Source organism: Pelophylax lessonae (assembly GCF_965119305.1).
Source record: "Pelophylax lessonae genome assembly, chromosome: 1".
NCBI lineage: Eukaryota > Metazoa > Chordata > Amphibia > Anura > Ranidae > Pelophylax > Pelophylax lessonae.
Window position 1 is genome coordinate 316,438,710 of NC_138768.1, and position 7,224 is coordinate 316,445,933.

Here is a 7,224-nt window from a genome sequence, read left to right on the forward strand (position 1 = left end):
TATTCTACTGTGCTCTTCTGTCACTTGATTGCTTTTTTGGAGCTCTTTAGGTGGAGGGAAGCATGTTCCCTTTCCTCCAAAAATAAAATGCTCAGGCCTGGGCACTCAATCACCAGGCCCAAACACTGTGCTATTAGGAAAGGAAAGAAACCTGTTCTGACACCATCCAGGATGGAGTTTACAGGACTACCAGTACCAACAGAGGTACAGAGCGGTCAAAAAGCACAGAGAAGGTACATAACAGTGGGGGACACAGAGATGAATAGTCCATTAACCCCTATCACCTGCACTTGCTCATTTTTTTTGCAGAGGCTCTAGATCACTGCAAGACATTAAGCATTTCTGGAAATGCATACCTAAGAAAATCTGTATTTGAGGTCTGACATTTTATTTACTAGGTTGCAGAATGGGGCAAATGGAGTTTTATCTTCCAAAAGTGCATAAATCCTTAACTGCTTACCCACTGGGCTCCTAAACCCCCTTCCTAACCAGACCAGTTTTCAGCTTTCAGTGCTCTCACATTTTGAATGACAATTACTCATGCAACACTGTACCCATATGAAATTGTCATGCTTTTTTTCACACAAACAGAGCTTTCTTTTGGTGGTATTTAATCATCATTGGGGGTTTTTTTTATTTTTTTGCGCTATAAATGAAAAAGGACTGAAAATTTTGTTTTACTTTGTTTTGGTTTTAATATTTTGCAAATTTAGTCATTTTTCTTCATAAATTTTGGCCAAAATTTATACAGCTACATATCTTTGGTAAAAATAACCCAAATAAGTATATATTATTTGGTCTTCGTGAAGGTTATACAGTCTACAAGCTATGGTGCCAATCATTGAAAATTGATCACACCTGATGTACTGACGGCCTATCTCATTTCTTGAGACCCTAACAGGCCAGGACAGTACAAATACCCCCCAAATGACCCCTTTTTGGAAAGCAAACATTCCAAGGTATTTAGTAAGAGCTGGCGAGCATGGACACTTCCATGTGCGCGCCCTAGGGGGCGCGCGGGAAGCGCGATTTTGGGAGGACTTCATTGTACGCCCTCCCAGAATAAGCCGACCACTCTGTAGCCATCATTCGGCTATGGCCCGGTCGGCAAGTGGTTAAATAATATAGCCTGCTTTTCTAAATTCATTACAATTCACCACTACCCTTGTCAAGCTGTACAGGGCAGTGCTAAACCAAATGTCTTATATCACTTGAAAGATTACAGTGTTTGTGGCCAGTAATGCTGAGCTTTTCTTCAACAAGATCTACATAGTTTCACTCACACTGAAATAGATAGTGTGATACTTGTAGATAACTCCTTTTTTTTTTGTATGTTTGTCAATGGTTCTTATCATATACAGCTACAAATGTGTATGATAAAGCCCTTTATCATTAGCCTTTTTAACATGTAGGACATTGCTAATTATCCAACAATATGTTGGTTAACACCTAGAAGCTTAGCCTTCCCACTAAAAGGTTATCCTTCCCATGAGACAATAAAAGGGTTAGTATGACCTTTAACCCTGAAAAAATTCCTATGCTTCAGTGGTCACAAGCAATAGACTGACTCTTCAGCAAACAGGAGTTACAGGTGTTCAGTATTTAAAGTGGAGAAGGTGTAGTCTGGGGGGAAAGTAAAGTAAGCAATTTTTGAGACAATTTTGGCTAGATTGTAAAAATCAAAGTTGGTTGACTAACTAAAGGCAAAAAGGCTGTTAACACTGTTATGCTGATCACATTCAAATAGCTGAGAGATGAAGGAATTGTGTCTAACTTGATATGTTCTGCCTCATTATTTTCCTAATGTACCTTCTTGTATGCAAATAGCGCTACGAGTATTCATATTCACATGTATGATCTACTGAACGTTCTATGCATCTCCCGTCAATTTTGACTTTCTTAGGCTTTTTTTGGTCTGTAATTTAGTTTTGCGAAGTTGAAAAGAAAGGATTTATAAAATAAAAAAAAAAGAGAGAAAAAAGGCTGTTAACTTTGCCAGGGAGTTTTCCCTTTGCTTAGTTAATGAGTTCAAGGTGTGCTGACTTCCATCATCCAATCAAATGCAAGCAAAAATACTTTTTTTTTTTCCTTGCATGGGTATTCTTTGTAAAGTGAATTTTTACCCACATTTACTAAGATAAGTAAAAATTCCCTTGTAAAGTGAACAACCCATTTGTCTTTAGTAAAGAAACCCCAAAGACATATATTACAGAGAGCGCAACAATTAGGAAATGGGCCAATCCTCACCTCCAGAACCAGCACGGGCCAGCTGTTATCTTCTTTCTTGCTCAACTAACATGTAAATTAGATTTACATATGTTGAGCTGCGCATTGTCTTTTGTAAACAGGAAAGGGAACAATCAAAGGTGAAAAACGAGTGCTTCCTATAGTTGGAGGTGCTCATTGTCATGCTCTTATTACTCTCTAAAATAAAATCTTGTAATATCCTGATTGTTGCAGTCCATTGCATCCTTTGCTACATTTGTATTGTAAGTACATAGACAACTTTGGATCAGATCAGACATGTTTTGGAAAGGTAGCTACTATAAAACAAAGAGTTATGTGGCTCATAGTAGAGGAGTATACGGTCCTTTCATATAGTATTAATATAGAAGATTGTGAGAAAGAAGAAGGTAGCTTTATCCTCCCTTAGTGATATTAGGGTTGTTGACAGTGAAATTCATAAATCTACTGTATAAATTGGTGGGTGACAGCTGTGAAACAGCTTACAATAGCTATATCAAGTTATGATGTAATGCGTATTGACAGTATATATTGTACAGTACTAAAAAGTTGTCCTTTCACCACTGATTTCATGTCTTCAATTTCCAAAAGGAAAGTGGCACAAGGAGCCTTCCTCCCTGTTAAAGTGAGGGTAGGGTGTGAAGGCCTCTGCTTACAGAGCAATTGTAATTTAATACTAAACTCCTTTAACCCCCCACCCAGCATCTTAAGCTGGCCATACACTAGTAGATTTTCAAATTAACCTTCGTATAAAAACTCTCATCAGTACATTCGATGACTTGACAAATTTTGTTCAGAAATTCTTCAAATAGTAATTTTTGTAATGAATGTAATCTACCGAAAAAGAAAACCACATTCACTGCAAGAAATTAATTTGTTTGAGAAGAATTTTCCATCCTGCTCCTTTGAATTTTCAATATGGTAAAAAACAAATTTCAATTTGGACTCACTTAATAATTGGACGACCTTTCCTGAATCGAAATTTTTTGAACAAAATTCTTTGAGCATATGGCCAGCTTTTCTTACTTACCAGTGTACCTGAACTGCTTCCTGCTGCATTGCCTACTTCACCTCCTCTTCTTCAGCGCCATGGTGCCTGTGCACTGAGCCCCCATAGCCTTGTATGTAGCTGTTCCAAGAAAGGAACTTCATGGGATGGCCTCATACAAGTCTAAGAAGGTTTATTGCACAAGTACCAAAAATAATTTTATAGGTGTATTATTATTATTCTTATAGAGGATTTATATAGCACCAACAACTTGTGTGGCACTTTACAAAATGGAGGGAAGACAGTAGAGTTACAATACAATTCAATACAAGAGGGATCAGAGGGCCCAATTCATGAGGGCCTACAATCTACAGGGTGCCTCAAGTGATATAAAAAGGTAATAACTTTTAGGGATGAACAGATGAAGAAAGTTAAAGATCAGTTTATTAGTTAGAGGCCGGATAGACCTCCCAAAGAGATGGTTTTCAGGAATTGCCTAAAGATGGACAGAGTAGGAGATAGTCAGACAGATTGGTGTATGAAGTTCCAGAGGAAGAGAGAGGCTCTGGGGAAGTTCTAGGGGCAAGCATGGACAGAGCTAACAAGGGAGCAAGAGAACCGGTGGTCTTGAGAGAAGAGAAGGGCTTGGTTGGCATTTTGAGCAGAGGTTGGTGATAAAACTCTTTCATGAAAGGACAGGAAGCTGTCACTGATTACCTCTTCTTCTGACTATGCTAGTGGCCTTGCTGTCATGCTAAGTCCAGCTCAGTAGATTGCTTTAACAAAAAAGGCCTGAATTCTTTCCTAAATGTACATAATATAACTGGATACTAACATTTATAGGTAAAGTTTATCCAGAGAATATCCAATTGCCTCTTGGGGGATCAGAAAGGATTTTTTCGCCTGCTGGAGAAAATTGAATCATGCTTTGCTGGGGTTTTTTCCTCTAGAACAACTGTGGGTATGGGATTGTGTATATAGGATTGTAAAAAAAATTTTTTTTTATTTATTATTGGATGGACTTGTTTCTTTCTTCTACTAGACTAACTATGTAACTATATGCTGACTATTTCCTTCACTTCTTTGAGATACTGTCCTGGAAAAAGTATGCAATTAAGGATATTTGACATCTCTCTAATTTTCCAGACCTGGGTATTTTTTCTAGATTAGGAAAGCAAAGTATTGAAGCTGGTGGGTCAGCAGGAGAGCCAGCCAACAAATTTCCGTAATTACAAATGCTTTATTTTTCCCATGACAAGTTTCATTTAAATTAGGCCTTCAACAAACTTTGGCATTTACTGTTTCAAAAAAAAAAAAAAATAGATTTCATAGCAATTGCTTTAATGCTTACATAGAAAAAGACACATAATTCTGATAAAAAGGAAATGCAAAACGCAAACTAACCTTATTACTGGCACAAATATATTCACATTTTTTTTTTTCACATTCAAAAGGGACATTATAAAAGATAATTGAAAGAAATCTATCATGGGAGAAATTTGCAGATTGCCACTGTTAACCTCCTTTTCTAAAAAGTATAACTGTCTGGCTGTCTTATGTATGATCTGGCTTTAAATTGACAACTAAAACAAATATTGAGGATGTCATATTATTTTTAACTTTCACTTGCTTGTTTTGGCTTAGTACTCAAACGTACTTAAGCTGGAAACAGCAAGGCAAATAGCATTTTGAGGCCATTAATGCCATCTGCAGTGGATTGCTTTTCAGAGGGCATTTGACAGCATAGGTAGTCAGGAGGTATTATATCGCCTCCCTCCGGCCTCATTTAAGCCTAAAAATACTGGCCCACCATGCTGCAACCACTTCCATTGCGCCTGGTTGCATGGTGGGTGCAGCCCCATTCACTTGAATAGGTAAAGTTTGGCGGCAGCACCACCTGAAGTGAAATGCCAATTCATTTTTTCCACAACTGTGAAGAAAATCTTTACTGCATGTGTGTAGCCCTGAGCTGCTGCATGCCCTAGTTCAGATGGGCACAGGTGGGCAGCAGGGGGTAAGGGGAGTAGGCATTAAAACTACAGCCCAACCCTCTCCTCAGCCGCCTGTGTGAACATGTCCTTATAGATTCAGAACCTTAAAATTTGGACCCCTTTACATAGTATGCTACAACAAGGAATCTTAAATAATAATAATATTACTGTATCCTAATTACTTACTTTACAATACTCAAAATAGGCACTCTAGTTTCTTCTTTTCCTGGTTATGTGTAATCAATTTGTATGTTATGCAGTCAGATTTGTGTATAAACTTTACGAGTAATTGTTGCTAAATTGGCTTCATATCTGATTAGTTATTGTTCTTTTTAGACCGAACTGAAACTCATTAACACCTCTTAGAGAAGTCATGAATGGCCATGGCAGAAACTGTAGAGTTTGCTTTCCACTTACTGTCTACAATTGTCTAATACTGTCTTTATTAAACAATGCACCTGTAATATGTAGATTGGAGCCATCAAGAACGTCATGCTTCACAATGGTAGAACTTTGTCAATTATACTGCAGTAGGTGATGGATAATGCAAATTAGTTGAGTGGGGGGATTCTGTGATATAGATTGTGGCATCATGCTTACCTCATTATGGTAAAGGGGTAGGGCCAGACAGGTGCATTGTTTTGTCCATTGGATATAAGGCTTGGAGAATGGAAAGATTCTCAGTGATGACCACATTGAGACTGGGGAAGTGCCTTCTCCAGCCTGAAGATTTCTGACCAGGATAGTGAAGGAGATACCTGAGACTCTGCTAAGTCTATTCTTTTGGGTTTTTTTTACATCTTCCTCATCATAAGGAGAAACAGAGCACATCTATACATCTTCTGAGGTGTAAGAACATCTACACATTTACAGGTAAACTTAATTTTACTACTTACAGACAATAATCATAAACTTTCTGTGGTTCAAGTACCATCTTTACTGTAAAAAAAAAAAATTAACTCAATCTGAGGGAAAAAAATCTAAAATTTTGTATTTTCTGTTAGTGAATTTAACAGCTTTGTAATTTCAAGCCATTGACATTTAATCATAAACAAAAAGTAATCTGATATAATTGTACTACCTAATATACAAAATAATATTTTACATATAAGATTAATATCTTCTGCCATAATTGGGCTTTTCTGTAATTTTTCTGCTATTGTTTAATTTGTATTGAAATATCTAAAACATAGAACTGCCTGCATTATGCCCATTGCTGACAGCTCGGAATAGTTGCTGTAGAAGAAAAAGTGTGCAATATACTTTTAACATGAAAATACTCCTTAAAAAGAATTGCCAGATTTCTGAAACTTCTGGATAACTGCTTCCCAATGAGAGATTCAGTTCCAAAGTTTTTTTATATTTTAACATTAAAATGCCTGTCTATGGTTTCATATGGATTTTTTGAGTCAAGTATGGAAAGGTTTTAAAGGATAAAGTTGTTGTTTTTTTTTTTTTTTTTTTTGTTTTTTTCTCACCTCATCTCTGTTTTTGGTGACAACTCTAAAATGTTCCCTATAATTTTACTTATAAATTCTGTCTCATTGATAGTTGTCACTAGGAGAAACAGAAAGGCAAAACCCCTAGGTGGGCATACAGACAGCAATAAACTCTTAACAAAGATTCCAAACCTTCCACACTTCATTCAAAACTAAAGAAAAAATTGATTTTTCTTTACATAGGCTTTATTATTTTTATCACTATAATTTTTTATTGATGTAACATTATTTTAACTACTAAGATCATTTGCACATGAGTTGAACTGCAAAATCTTTAAAACTGATATTCTATTTTTTGAGTGTCATGAATGCTAGCTTGTCAACTTATAGTTATTATTTTATTATTTTGTTATGTTTTCTTTGCAATATACTTATATTGTAAGCCCTATTTCTTTAATATTTTTAAATTAACTAGTGCCAAACGCATCAACAAAGTTGACAAACAGATAGTTACCTAAACTGTATTATTTTATTTTGGTTTTACCTTTTCACTTATCTCAGC